At 43.4% G+C, this 15,714-nt stretch overlaps 1 protein-coding gene across 1 annotated transcript in view; it reads right to left on the bottom strand.

Moving 5' to 3' along the window:
- Window positions 1–5,146: 5,146 nt before the first annotated feature.
- The window catches only part of PRR16 (proline rich 16), a 1,156,273-nt gene continuing 1,145,705 nt past the window's right edge, over window positions 5,147–15,714 (bottom strand). Inside the window, exon 3 of the mRNA XM_086963030.1 lies at window positions 5,147–6,314. The gene's annotated coding sequence lies outside the window, so the exon portion shown is untranslated. The remainder of the gene's footprint in view (window positions 6,315–15,714) is intronic.

Below are 15,714 nucleotides of genomic sequence, written 5' to 3'. Positions count from 1 at the left end.
GCCCTGAGAGGCTCCCGCCCAGTAATTATTGTAGAGCCCCGTGGCTCTGAGGCGCCAGTTGCTTGTTGAGCCCCGAGGCTCCCCACGCCCACATCGAGTTAGAGCCCTGAGAGAGGCTCTGGGGGCATTTGATTATTTTTAGAGAGCTGAGCTCTATTTGCACATTTGCTTGGTGAGCCCTTGAGAGGCTCCTTGTTCATTTTGTTCTTGAGCCCTCCTGGCTCCGACATTGCCCAGTCCTATTTAACAACTGTCCAGCACTTAGTGGACAGTTGCCACGTTTAGGCTTTGTGTTCTGTGCTGCCTGCACAGACCCCCTGACATTGAGACTCAGGGCATTCCGCCCCTTTCGAGGCCAGTTGGCCTGAGGGACATTTATGAGTGTTGTGCTTTGTGCACCCCGCGCATTGTAATTTCTTGTTATGTAATTCTTGCGCATGTGTTCTAACCTGTACCTTTTCTAAAAGTGACCTGATTAGGTATTCTTATGGTTATCCCCCTTTGCTAAATGTGAGCTGCAGAGAGGATTGTTTAGGTTTATCAACTGTGCTAAATGTGACCTGCACAGTGAAATGTTGATTCTGCTTACCTTTTCTAAAAGTAACTTGATTAGGTATTCTTATGGTTATCCCCTTTTGCTAAATGTGACCTGCAGAGAGGATTGTTTATGTTTATCCATTATGCTAAAGGTGACCTGCATAGTAGAGTGTTGATGGTTCATTTTATGTTTAGGTTTCCTTCCCTTTGCTAAGAGTAAATTGCTTAGGTGTTGGTATTCCTTCCTTAGGTCCTGGTTACCTGCGTGATTTACCTACAGTGAGTTAGGGTTGCGTAGGAGGTCCTTACTGTTCCAGTGATTACTGGATGTGTGTTGCATTTGTAATTTTGGTGCTACTCATTCTATGTTTACGACATAAGTGTATATCTACCAGTATTATTATCTAACAAGTGCCTACCCCTGACAGTGGTCCATGTGGCCCTGTCCTGTACATAATTCCCCTTGTAAATTCTGCCCGTGCCTCTGGCACATTGTACAGTTTGCGTGTGTTATCTAATGTGTTTTGTTTATTATAATACAAAGGCTATTTTTGATATATATCCTTGTGTGGAGTCTTTCTTTGTGGTGGGACTTGGGTGTTGTTGCTGGGGTGCGTGCGCAAATACTTAACTCATACCGCCTCCAAGTTTAGCCTAGACTGCTCGCGCCACGCTACCTAGCGGGCGAGTGGGGGTTGCCTTGGTGTGTGACTCCCCTGCCCTGACTTTAGAGATGGTGATCCCTGACTGACCTCGACGTGAGTCTTGGCCGGCCAGGGTCCCATTTCTAACAGGGAGGCTCAGTCCATCATCTTCCTGCCACAAACAATAGAAAGCAGGACCACACCTAAACCCCCTTGAAGCTCCCTTCCAGGTGTGTGAGGCAGATAGGCTAGGGTACTGTTCTGGCTACTTGAGGGCCTTGGGTACTCAGTAGAGTAGGAAGGGCCCACTCTCAGGCCTTATACAGGGGTTTGCTGTGGGGCCAGATCAGCTGCAGTAGGGGATGTCTTGCTTGTGGTGCGGAGTCTTTATTGGTGTGCTAGTGGTGGTGCGCAGCCTCTCCGCAATGGTACCATTGGCTGTTTCCCTTACCTCCTTAGGTACGTAAGGCAGCAGCCTATCTGTTCTAATGCTACTAGGCGTTCTGTAGTTGGGGCCTCTGCAGTGTTTGCACTCTGTGGTGCTCATACGCTGCAAGATGCGGGCCCCTGGGCAAATTGGGCCAGTGACTGAAGCCTCCTCTACTCAGTTGGGGCTGCCCTGGGAAGCCCAGACTCGACATGTCCAGAGGAGCACAGGTGGGCGCTGGTTCTCGCTGGGCTTCAGGTCTTTTTGGGTTCTGTGCCCACTCACAAATTCACAATCATGGCTGTGGGCTGAGTGCAGATCTCGCAGTCACTTGTAGACGTAGCCGTGGACCAGTCTTCACTTCATGTCCGGCTTCAGTTGCCGCAGATGTCGCCAGGTATGGGGGGACCTGGTGCACCTTGCAGCTGTCGGGGTGTTTGGAGGACACAGAATGACACAGGATAATGCCGAGCTCTATCAGAGCTCAGGCAGGAACATTCACCTTGGCCTCCATCTTGCCACGCCCTTGAGAACATAAATGAGGGTTAAAGTGTATATAGTGATTATGGAAAGAGGAGGTTGGCCCAGGAGAAGTACAAAAGATGTTTCTATGATTTACTCAGAAGCTAGGGAGGGTAGGCCAGTTCAACAGTATGATAGTATGGGTAGCTAGAAATTAAGTAAAGTGCAGATTCACAAAGTAAGGTTGACAAGGGAGTATAGTTCCGAATTAACTACAAAATCCTCAAGAGTGATCAACCAAGGTTCATTAAGAAGGACGCACCAGCAAAAAGTTTGGCCACGAAGTGACACAAAAGGGCAGTTAATAAGGACATAGAAGAGGTTAAGGACATACTGGGATGCTACAGTAAGGTAGATGAGATATGTATAAAGGCTGTCAGATGAAAGTCTGGAAGTTGTAAGTACCTCAAAGATATAAAATAGGGTCCAACCAGTAATTTCAGGTTAAGAATTTCCTTGTGATTATCAAGGGAAGTGAGGCAGCAGAAGGAGGTGGACATGGTCGGAAGAATGAGAGGACATTTTCATCTAGAAGTAGTACAAAAGGTAGTGGATAGTTACTCAAATGAGAAAAATGATGTTACTGCTGATGAGTTATCCCAAGGATACTAAGATAATTCTGCAGAAACGTGGTACAGTCTCGGGAGTCAAGAGTTGCAAAGAGTTTATCTAGTAGGATTATTCCAGGAGATTTGTTGCTGGTTGGTATGGATTTAGCACTTATGCCCTAACCAATCCAATCCATTCTTCTTTATTTAGCACACATTCACTTATTTTTTCTGAAAATATGCGCAATGTATGTTTTGGTATATTATTCACCAGTCAGCCTCACCACTTCTGTAGATAAGCATTCTTCCAACAATGGTGTATTTCTGTTACTCTGTGCAATATTTCTGAAAGAAAGGCGTGATTTCTAAATAAATACATTTTAAAAAAATGCATTTGAACAATTTATTATGCATATGATACTATGAAAGAAATGAAGGGGCATATTACCAACAACTAGCGATAATTATCTCTATGTTGGCTTAGCGGCAATATTTTTATCGCCGTGCTGCGGCGATTTTTATCGCTTAGGAACCTTGCTATTATCAAGGTTTATCTCCCAAGCCATAAAAATCGGCCAAAATGCATGAATATCGCTGAAAAGTCAGCAATATTCATGCATTACTGAGCTAATGCTCTCAGCCATGTTATCCACCTACCATTGGATAACATGGCTAAGAACTGCTCAGGGCAGGTGTTAGCTTTTGGAGATATTTGTGCTTATCGCGAATATCTCCAAAAGTTGGTAATAGGAGATAGCGATGTTAGCGACTGTTTCCAGTTGCTAACATCTTGGCACTCCCACTTTGCATGTCATTAGTGATAAATATCACTGACATGCAAAGCGGGGCCCAAGATGGTCGCTATCTCCTACTAGCTGTCGCTAACTGGTGTTAGCGACAGCTAGGTAATAGGGAGATAATTTTATCTCCGCTGTCTTGGCTTTTAAAGCCAAAAAAGCGGAGATAAACCCCCTTGATAATTTGCCCCGTAGACTTTTATAAAGGAAAAAGTCGATACTTGTTTTACTTCTTGCAACAAACCTGTTCCATAAACCACTTCCTCCTTGAGACTTCTGTTTCTTCCTCCACTGAAAAATCTATTGACATTGTGCCATAGGACTGGATTTGGCAATATAATCTGCAGCTAAAGAAAATTAACAACTAAGTTTGTGCCTACTCTTTCTTGGATGCGATCCGTAGATTCGTTCGACGTAATAATTTCACAAATGTTGTGCAGTTGCTCGTTTGTAGTCATTTGGGACCGATTCAAAATGCTTTTTGAGGCTAATTGTGTTGCTCCAGACACAGGAATTGTGAAGTTTAATTAGTGAGTAGTTCTTACTCAGGCCTTTGATTAACACAATGTTTTTACTGAGTGTAAGAATGTCTTAATCCTGAAATGTCTTAAATCAAACATAAATCTGTACTAAGAAACAACTGCAGATCAAAAGTGTTTTGGGAACTAGGCCAGGAACTGTAGGGATAAATTACAGGTACGAGCCACAGCGAATAACAGAAGAAGCTTTGTGATCGGCCCAGTGTGAATATGTTCACATCAATAATAGATTCTGCTGACTTAAGCAATACAACAGTTAAAAGATGTTACAAATTGAGCACAGCCTATTGTCATTAAAAAAAGTAAAATATTTTTTATTGAAAATATGTCTGGCAACAAACAAATAGACATGAATGAGTTGATTACACAAAACCTACTGTATAGTCACAGAAATGAAGTTCATCAGCACTGTTAATGGAATAGGACGCTGAGGGTCTTTCAATTGCCTGGGACAATCCAAATTGGTAAAGTTCTAATAATGTATGTTCTTTATTTTTGAAGTTGCTATGTCAAACTGTGTAACAAATAGAAAGTGCCTGTAATTGCTACAAGTGGTCTGTGTCTTATAATTTTTGATAACACACAAACACATAAACACACGCATGTGGTGTCTTTCAATTCAACTGGCAAATCAGAATGTTTCTGCTACTAACTTCCTGAAAATAAGCACTCAGCCTAAGTCGTTTGAATTTCAAAGGTGCTCTGTGCCAAAAATCAGATTAGCTGGGTCTTAACATACAACTTAGCCAATTAAACCTGTCCATAAATTGCACTAGTAAACGAAATACCAAATTCTATCTAACCAAGTGATTTTAGAATGTACTGGCTCCCACATTGATTTGGATGTGAAAACGGGTATGGTCTTCCCCAAACAAACTATCTAGCCTTCATACCTTCTCTTTAATATCAAACATTAAAATAACTTGTTTACTGAAAACTATTGTGAAAATACCTCTGGATTTGTACAGATCTACAAGTAGAAATATATTTTGCTCGTAATTTTACAATGTTGTATACATTATTTATATTAAAGCTTTCAGTCAACAATTTGTTATGACCTGGCATGGAAAGCATTTACCATGGCTTAAAAAAATAAACATTTTTGATAAATAATGACGTCAGCGTACATAGGTGATGGCAAATCATACAAACAACACTTTTATTTAGAAAAATAAACTGAAAACACTGAGTGTTGTCTGCCACATTGTCCCATGAATAATTGACAAATGGTTACAAAATTGTTTATAGATCAAATTCAAAGAAGAACAGGCAATGTTTTAGACTTAGGTGTACACTGTAAAACACTGACGCCACCAGTTCTGTACTTAATTTTTGTTCCTTGGCTGTTCTGTTGCAATGTTATAAAATGGAATTTCACTTTAAAATCAAAAATAGCATTAGCCTTTCTCCAACTCTTTTCATATGATACATGATTGATTCTTTATCTCAAAAGGCGGCCATTTTTCTTTGGGGTTGGGGGGAATAATGAAGAGAGGGTCCCTGCTGAGATGAGGAAAACAAGTACATTTGCCTCCAAGTTTTTTTTCTTAGCCAATTCAAGATAAAATCCGACGTGGTCTGAGATGCCGCGAGGCCATCTGTGCAAATGATGGCAGGCATTATACCCTGAACAGAAGTGACTGCACAAACACTAGAAGTGCATTCAGAGGCAACTTCCAACTGCTCCACTGTGCTGCTCTCTCAATGCACGCGGAGGGGAAATGAAGTGGGCTTGCAAGTGTCAGCTATACTTCTGCAGTTCACTTATGGCTTTGAGTTTGTGCATGAGAGAGCAGCCGCCTTGCTTCGGATCCGATGTAAACCGCTCCCTACAGAGTTGCGCTGTATGCGTTACTGTGCTTGAAGTCAATTCCGGATGTCACATTCTCAGACGCATCTGGCTACATGGTTAAACTTCAGTAATACAGCACGGTTCGTTAATTCATCAGCTCACAGTTCATTTTTTCCTCTAGTTTCAGTCATGGCAATGCTGATTACTTCAAGCGGGGAGTAACATATTTTTTTCTCCCCTTTTATGCTCCTGGTAGTTTTCAAGGGGCTGGAACTTAAGGCTGTGGACGTCGGAGGGCTACGGTTCCAGCTGCCCAAACTGAGGCCACGGATTGAATGACGTTTCGGCGGGTAATCATTGTGCTGTGACTCCGTGCACTGGGGATTCAGCTTCTGGAGTGTTCTCACAGGTCTTGTATACAAGAAGTCAACAAGAAGAATCTGACACGGGTGAAATCAAGGGACGTGCCTCGAGATGTCGATCGCCAGGATGACTTCCGGCCCAGGTGCTGTGAGAAAGGAGACAGAGAAGAACGAGTGTGTTACTGTGCTGCATGGAACTCGCAAAAAGTTCACAATGGTACATTAGAATATACACGGTGAGAGCAAGCGGTCAAATGATGTTGAACAAGCAGTGAGTGACAGCTTTCTTACCATACAACCCTTTGCTACAAAAAGATATTTGGCTTCACATATTTTGGAGGCTCCTGATCCAGAAATGTTTCCTCTAGTTACAACTAAGACTTAGGTCTAGAGTATTTCCAATATGCCACTGCACATGTTTGATACAAGTAGGTGTAGGTACAATCTACAGTTTAAATCAGGCATGTCTTCGTCTGAGGCCTGCGAAGTTCCCCACCCACAGCTGGTGATGTATTTGGTGAAAGTGCTGACATCTACACAGTGAGAGGATTTTCAGAGACTCTGTACGATGCAAGCGATGCTGCCACTTATTGTTTTTCCTAAACAAATCCCCCAAACAGAGTTTTGTTTCTGAAAAACAGAAACTTATGGCCCATATGTATCAACAAGTTTCTCTACGGACACAGGATGGGTGAAACCCTCTGGTCAATTTGACCTTAAGTCTCTGCTGTGAATGGAGTTTTCTCCCAGCAGGTGGGCTGCATTGCTGCTTTTTACCTTACTGCGACCACCATGCCTTGCAGAATCATCATTGCGGGCAGGGCAGCACTCCATCTGATGGATGGATGGATGGCCCTTCAAACACGGAAACAGAGTACCTGCAGCTGCTGGCTGCTGCTGATTCTGTGCTGTTGCATTTAGCAGTAGCGGTCGGTGGTGGGAGTAGCTGCCGGGCGGTGACGTGGGGAGGGGGAAGGGCAGGGTTGGGGGTAGTAATCCATGGATTACGAAGGATTACAGGTAAGTAAACATATAAATAAATAAAACGAATTTCGTTGCGTGAACTGCATCGCATTTGGGGATGCAGTGCGCGCCACGAAATTTGTTTTATTAATTTATTTGTTTACTTACCTGTAACCGTCCGTAATCCATAGATTACTACCCCCCACCCTGCCCCTCCCCCTCCCCACGTCACCGCCCGGCAGCTACTTCCACCACAGACCGCTACTGGCATTCAGCACTATTTTCTTAGCCCCCCAAAAAATGGACCCTTTAGTCCATTTAAGAGAGGGTGTATTTTGCGCTAAGAAAAGAGCCCTAAATGCTGGATTATGCTGCCCAAGGAATTGTGCTATATTTAAATGGAATTACGGTACACAACATAACGCGAGTTAAGGCCACCCGAGTATTTGGCAGATCACAAACCTCAGAATGTAACAATGAAGAAGATTGCTCCGGTTACTTACTGGTAATCTTCCTTACTTCAAGTGCAGGTCTTCCTCAGGACAATATTTACACCAGCATTAGCATCCATCACAGAAACTCCAAAGCAAAAGTTAGCATACTAGTTTACCAATCTTCCAGTATGACCAAATTCCTCTTCACCTTATTTTGTATAAAAAAGAAGCCGGCCAACCACACAATCTTTTCCGAAAGGCTAAAAAAATTAAGTCGCCAAACACAGGACTGGGAGGGATGGGGAAACTATATTGTGGCAAGAAAGACAAGAACTCGGAGTAATGAAGATTACCGGTAAGTAACGGGGCATTACCTCTTTGTACGTCTTCCTTGCCCCAATATTTACACAATGATCTGATTCCAGTGCTAGAATCAGCTTAATTTATTACTCCAAAGAATACATATACTCATGATCATAACTGCACAATTCAAGTTTAAATACTTGCGAACATCCACAAAGTGGAAAGCTTACTTAGTCGCCTTGAGACTATGACTACTTGACCTTCACATTTCTTGGAGTAGAAATCAAATCTAAACTCACCAATCCCACTAAACTCCACAATATCTATCACACACCTGGTGATCGCACACTCTTCACCAAGAAACTGACCAACCTAATAACTCAGTTTACAATAACTGACTTTAATAATGTACACCAGGGGGACTTTAACCTGCACTGGAATGACACAGAAGACGCCACAATCTGTAACCTAAATAGCCTACTGGACAAAAATCCTCAAGCAACCCTGTATTGAACAGACCCACAATAAAGGCTTGACTCTAGACAAGATATTTACTAGAAGTGAGCATGTCTCACTTTGTTCCCTTTTGCCTATTGACTGGTTGGGTCACAATCAAATACGGTTCCATCTCAAAATACACGACATATCTTTCCCAACCCCATCCAACAAACCCACGCACTGAACTAGGAACATCACACGTAGCCCACATCCCACATCTCTGCAATCCCCTCCCCTTCACCCTAGTACAAAACCTCAACCATCTCATCTCCCCGTTCTGGACCAAAATCATCAATGCCTATCTTTTTACCTCCACTCAGCCACGCCAAACCCATTCTAAAAAAACCTGGGGCGGACCCCAATATTCTCAACAACCTCAGACCCATCACCAACCGTCCTTTCCAAGCTAAAACGCTGGAAAAGTGTGTCCTACTTCAATTCAACCAACAAATTGAGCAATTCAGCTTCCACAACACTTTCCAATCAGGATACAGGAAAGTCTGTAGCACCGAAACAGCTTTTCTTAGTAATAAGACAAAATTCACAGTTCATTAGAAGAAGGCGACTCCTGCCTCCTAAACCTACTCGACCTACCGGCGCCATTTGATATAGTTTATTATCCACCTTTACTTGAGGCACTCAAAAACCACAATGGCATAAATGGCACAGTCCTGATATGGATCACATTCTATCTTCAACATCGCTAATCAACAGCTGTCTCTTAAAGCCTGCACCAGTACCACAAGGCATACCTCAAGGCTTCATCCTCTCGCCAGCCCTGTTCAATCTTTTCATGGAACCCCTTATAGATATCCAGAACCAAGCTGTGATCAAGTATCACCTGTATGGCGATGACACAACTCTGTTACAGAATAAAATCATCCAGAGACACTCAGCATCTTAATGCCACACTAATTAAGAAACAAACTTGGCTAAACACCAACCACCTTAAACTGAACCCCTACAAGACTGAACTATTAATCCTGTCCCCCCCCAAAAAAACCTTCTCATCCAAGAATGGATCAAAAATGTGGACACACAAAACTGCCCTACCACACTGTCCAGCTACATTAAGTCCTTGAGGATCGCATAAGACATTAACTTGTCATTGAAGGAACACATTGAAATTATAGCCAAAGGAGTGCTCTACACATTAAGGGCCAGATGTACAACCCTTTCATTTAGCGCCTCCCAATTTGCGACACATTGCTAGTTGCGAATTTTGAAGAGCTAAATGAAATGTACAACATTGTGTTTCCACTGTTTTGCGATGCCCAATGTGGTCGCAAATTGCGAGGCTCATTAATATTAATGAGCCTCTCTCAATTTGCAAGCCCATTGTGAATGCCAGCCCTCCCAGGGATAGTGGCCTGCTGGGCTCAGCAGACCACCATGCATGGGACTACCTTTTAATAAAGAAGTTTTTTTTTTTAAATGCAGCCCATTTTCCTTAAAGGAAATAGGGATGCATTTGAAAAAAAAAAATGAAACGTTTTCATTTCATTTTCTAAGGGCAGGCAGTGGTCCTTGGGACCACTGCCTGCCCTTAAAAAAGATTTTGCATGCATTTGCAAAGGGGTAGGGGTCCCCTGGGGACCCCTTCCCATTTGCAAATGCATTACCACCTACTTGAAGTAGGTGGCAATGGCGGTTGCAAAACATTAGTACACTGTTTTGAGAAGCGCTATTTGGAAGGGAATGCCTCTTCCAACTAGCAATTCGCAAAACCTATTTAGCGAGTCGCAAACAAATTGTGACTAGCTAAATAGGCTATGCATGCACGAACGGGTTCGCAAAACCACTTGCGCATGCAAAAATGTGTTGTACATCTGGCCCTAAAACTTTTGAAGGAAATCAAACTGCTTATACCCCATTGCCCCCGATGATCTAAGGCAGTAGTACAATCCCTAGTCCTCGCAAAATGTGACTAAGGCAATGCTATCATGACAAGAACTCCTTAAATTCACCTTTTGCTCCTAAGAACAATTCTCAATGCAGCTGCCAAGAATCGAATTGTATGATCACACAACACTCACCCTTAAAAAACTCACTTGGCTTCCCATTGAAGGAAGATGCATCTACAAAACAGCGCTTAGCATCCACAAAGCCCTACCTACAAAATAACCCAAATATCTAAAAACAAAACTATCAAGAGCAGGAAAAATCTAGGCACAGAGAAGCTCCAACTCTCGTCTTCTAATACCTCCCAAACTTAAAAAGAAATCATCGCTTGCACGCTCCTTCTCTGGAAACCCCCTAAGATTTGGAACTCATTCCCTAAGAACCTATGCGCAACACCTCCTTTTCTTGCTTCAAACAGGACCTCACTTCTCTACTACTCAATGACTACTTCAACAACAACTCGTTGATTTGCGTCTCCCAAAGATCCAACCGTCTGACAATTCACGTTGTTGAGGTCCCCTGAATAATGGACTATGCAGGCTTGAATCTGTCTCCATCCTCATTTCCCAATTCCTTGATTGTTTTATATTAATGTGCCCTTACTTCGGACCTCAGACTCAAACAGCTCGTCACAACACTCACCCACTCCCCCGGACAAACGCTCGACCCCATCTTTTCTGCCAGCAACCACATCACCTTCAGCCACACCAACGAACTCCACTGGACCGACCACCGCTGCATCCAATTCACCTTCGAGAATCCCACCAAGCACCACCACCCACAACGGATCCCCCCAACGCAGCTGGAACAAGGTCACCGAAGACCAGCTAATCACCATCCTCGCCCGATACTCAATACCTGACCCAACCGACACAGCCGCCCCCAACCTCAGGCAATGGATCGACGACTGCGCCAACACTCTTGCCCCAATCAAGAAACCCTCAAACAGACGAACCAACAAAAAAGCCATGTGGTTCACTGCCGACCTGCAGGCATCCAAGCGGACTTGCCGAAGACTCGAGAAGAAGTGGCACCACGAACAGACACCGGACAACCACACAGCCCTCAAGAACGCCAGCCACAAGCACCACCAACTCATTTGAACTGCCAAAAGGATATCCTTCAAGGAATGCATCAACAACAATGTGCACAACAGCAAAGAGCTCTTCAACATCGTGAAGGAACTCTCCAACCCCAGCTCTAACGACATTCTGCTGTCGCAAGACCTCTACGACTTCCTAGCCACCTTCTTTCACACAAGATCGCAGACATCCACGACAGCAACACCTAGATAGCCGCCGACATGTTAGGCTCAACGCCCGCCAGCCAAACCGGACTCCTGCTCACCTGGACCCACGTCAACCATGACGACACCATCAAAATCATGAACACCATCCTCTCTGGGTCACCATCCAACCCCTGCCCTCACCACTTCTTCAACAAAGCGAGCTCCATCATCACACCCCAACTCCGGAAGATCCTCAACAGCTCCTTCAAGACCTCCACCTTCCTAGGGAGCTGGAAACACACCGAGATCAACGCCCTACTCAAGAAACCCAAGGCGGACCCAAAAGACCTCAAGAACTTCCGGCCCATCTCCCTGCTCCCGTTCCTGGCGAAAGTCATCGAGAAGATTGTCAACAGGCAACTGAACCACTTCCTCTAGGAGAACAACCCCTGGACTTGTCCCAATCCAGATTCCACAGCAACCAGAGCACTGAAACCACCCTCTTTGCCACCACTGACAACATCAGTACCCTGCTGAACAACAGCAAAACCGCGGCCCTCATCCCCCTGGACCTCTCTGTTGCCTTGGACACCGTCTGCCACCACACCCTTCTCACAAACCTCCACGACGCAGGGAAAGCCCTGGACTGGATCACCTCCTTCCTCACTGGCAGAACCCTGAGAGTCTGCCTCCCTCCATTCCGATCTAAAGCCACCCAGATTACCTACGGCGTACCCCAAGGATCATCTCTCAGCCCGACCCTTTTCAACGTCTATATAGCACCGCTCGCCAACATCGTCCGATCGAACGACCTCAACATCGTCTCATATGCCGACGACACCCAGCTGATCCTCTCCCTCAACAAGGACCCCGCCACCGCCAAAACTAACAGCCACGAAGGAATGAAGGCCATCGCCGAATGGATTAAGAACATCGCCTGAAACTGAACTTGGACAAGACAGAGGTCCCCATCCTCTGCTCCACCCCCTCTACCTGGGACTACTCCCGGTGGCCGGCCACGCTGGGAGCTGTGCCGACAGCCACCGACCAGGCACGCAACCTGGGGTTTATCCTGGACTCCTCACTATCAATGACCCAGCAAGTCAACGCTGTCTCCTCCTCCTACTTCAACACCGTCCACATGCTTTGCAAGATCTACAGATGGATCTTCACCTGAACCAGAAGGACAGTCACCCAGGCCCTTCTCAGCAGCAGAATGGACTACGGCAATGCCCTCTATGCAGGAACCAAGGTCAAACTCCAGAAAAGACTACAACGCATACAGAACGCTTCCGCATGCCTCATCCGCGACATCCCCTGCCACAGTCACATCACAGTCCACCTGCAAGACTTGCACTGGCTCCCCATCAACAAGAGGATCATCTTCAAGCTCCTCACCGACGTTCATAAAAGCACTCCACAACGCCGAACCGCCAGCATCGCTCTACTGACCTCGCCCTCGCCAACGTCCCACACATCCACAGAACAACAACCGGCGACAGAACATTCTCCCACCTTGCCACCAAGACATGGAACACCCTCCCCATTCATCTGCGACAGACCCAGGACCTGCTGACCTTCAGGAGACTTCTCAAGCCCTGGCTGTTCGAGCAGTAGCAGCACCCCCCCACCTTCCCTTCAGCGCCTTGAGACCCTCACGGGTGAGTAATGCACCCTAAAAATGATTGATTGATTGACTGACTACATTACTGCTATGTAGTCCTATTTGTTTTCTATTAGATTATTTTAAACACACTTGACTCTCGTCTTGTACTTCTCGTAAGCTTATTCACAACACATGTAAAGAACTCTGATTCCCTTGGGCTTTGTCAGCGCAATATGAAACTCAAATAAATAAGTACTATTTAAACTTACTGGGCCTCAAATGGATATAATATCAATGCTTTAAAAGCTGACTTGACAAGAAAGTCAAAACACAAACATGCATTAAATGTTTATTTCTTCACTTTTCCATGAACGCTTTTCATAACAAATATAAGATTCATATATTTGTTTCATATATTTCCACAGAATGTTTCAATTTACGCAAAAATCACTGGTAACTCATGATTAGTATTGTCAATTAATTTTTAAGAGTTCATATATAAAGGTACAGCTTATTTAAAAAATAAGACTGGTGGATGTGCTGAATAGTTTTCTTTTGTTATATTGATGTTTCAACTTCTACATAGACCATTGTGTAGAAACATCATATTAGAAGGTTAGAAATATAGTTCATTCATGGGAACGTAGATCTGAATGGGAAAATGACCCAAACGAAGTTAGAATTGTTACAACTTAGTTGAAAACTAAACATTGCTGTCTGTGGCCTATTGTATTCCAGTGAGAAGATGAGAAGTGATTTTATTCCCAGAAGAGAATTGAAATCTGATTGGCTGACTGGAGTCGGAATGAGCAACATGTTGCAAAGCTTCGAAATGGGTAGTCTATCATAGTGCATGTTCCTAGAGTAGATTAACACTTTTTGACTTCTTTTTACCTAGACCTATTTACCACGACTTTATGCCACTCTTCCGAGTTACTTGAACCGCTCTGAATGGGAAGTTCTGCTTTGAATTATTTGTGTTCTATTGAGCTAACTTTAATGCTGAAGCATTATGCTTTCTCTCACTCTCTTAAATCAGAACTCTTCAAGGGCTCACACTGACTCCTTTCTGCCATATTCTTAGAATCAGGATACTTTCCTTTATGGAATGCACTGAATGCATTTGATTGCAATTTATTGATTGATTATTGACTTATGATAAGATTTTATTAACTAAACTTGACAAATCTATTTTGTGATCTAACAAAGATGATTTACTAACGTTTTTTTATTGATAAAACCTTTTAAGTCATACCAAACTCTCTTTATTGACTGAAAATGTATTAATGATTGTGAATATAATTTATGTGATGTTCAGCTCTCCTCTTCTTTAAAACAACAGCAAAGATCCATATGACTAGCCCCGCAACATGGAGTGGGAATTAGCACGTCTGATGGTAAATCCAGATTCTTTTAATTGAGAACTGATTCCCATTCCAAGACTGCTAACTAAATATGAGATACATATAGGATATTTTTCTTCCAGAGGGAGACCTAGAGTTACTGCCTACCGAGCCATTTCCCAAAGCTGAAGACATGTGTACTTTGTTGCTGGAGGGCCTTGTGTATCCCAAAGAAAAACGATTATGCAGCATGGCTAAAGCCATAACAAATAATGGTTAATATGTACACTAGAAGTACTCCTGTATGTTGGACTTTATGAAGGCCATAAATATAGATTTGAGAGTCTAATCAAACATAGTGCATCTGTTTATTTAATTTTAAACTTATTTGATTGTTCTATTTTTCCTATGTTCAGTATGAAACACACCCAAACTTTATGGAGGTGTATTATTCCCATTATGAAACAGTTTACCTCTGCTACCTAGCAAACTGTTCTGAGTATAAAAATGAAGTGTCAAATTATACACTCATGAGGTCATAAACCTCTAGTTGGGTATTTTCTCATTTTAGAAACGGGTCCACAGTCTTAGGACTAATTGTGGGCCTGATTCCATAGTAATGAGTCCATCTACAAATAGATGTTGATGGTCTCTCCTGTATGCAGTTTGGTTTTTGTTTTGTAGTAACTTTAGGCAGGTTTGTTAGGTGACACACGGAAATTTACAACTGTCACAGATTTCCAAGTGTACATGAACAAAAACATTTATGATTTTACAGTTTTCATGAACATGTGTATAGTTGGTTAAATAAAAATCTCTATTGTGGGAAAGGGATTTATGCCTCACCTTGTCAAGGGTAAAGTACGAACCTTTTCCAATGTGTTAAATTGCCGGGGGACAGTTGGAAACGCCCCAGACTATCCTTATGTAGGATATCCATGTGTGTGGGGAAATGTACAGGCCATTCTGCCCTAGAATGCCCAACCATCGCCCACTTCGTTCCTGAGGGTACTAGGAATCTTTGTGCCAGTAGCTCTTTTATATGGTTTTAAAGCCAACATTTTGGACTTTCATAAGTGTTTTTCACTTGCAAAATTGGTATTGGCACATGTGAGTAAACATAATGTGCAAACAGCTTTATGAATATGGCCATGTTTCCATTAAGACCAATTTCTATTTTTTGACTCTTGATGAACCATTCAATACAGTGGTAGTTCTAGGAATAATTTTTATGTGACCTTGCAACACATTTAGCTTGTTCTATAATTA

The sequence above is a fragment of the Lissotriton vulgaris genome, chromosome 3_1 (genome assembly GCF_964263255.1).
Source record: "Lissotriton vulgaris chromosome 3_1, aLisVul1.2, whole genome shotgun sequence".
Classification (NCBI taxonomy): Eukaryota; Metazoa; Chordata; class Amphibia; order Caudata; family Salamandridae; genus Lissotriton; species Lissotriton vulgaris.
The sequence above is the reverse complement of the archived record's forward strand: the minus strand, read 5'-3'. Positions and strand labels throughout refer to the sequence as shown.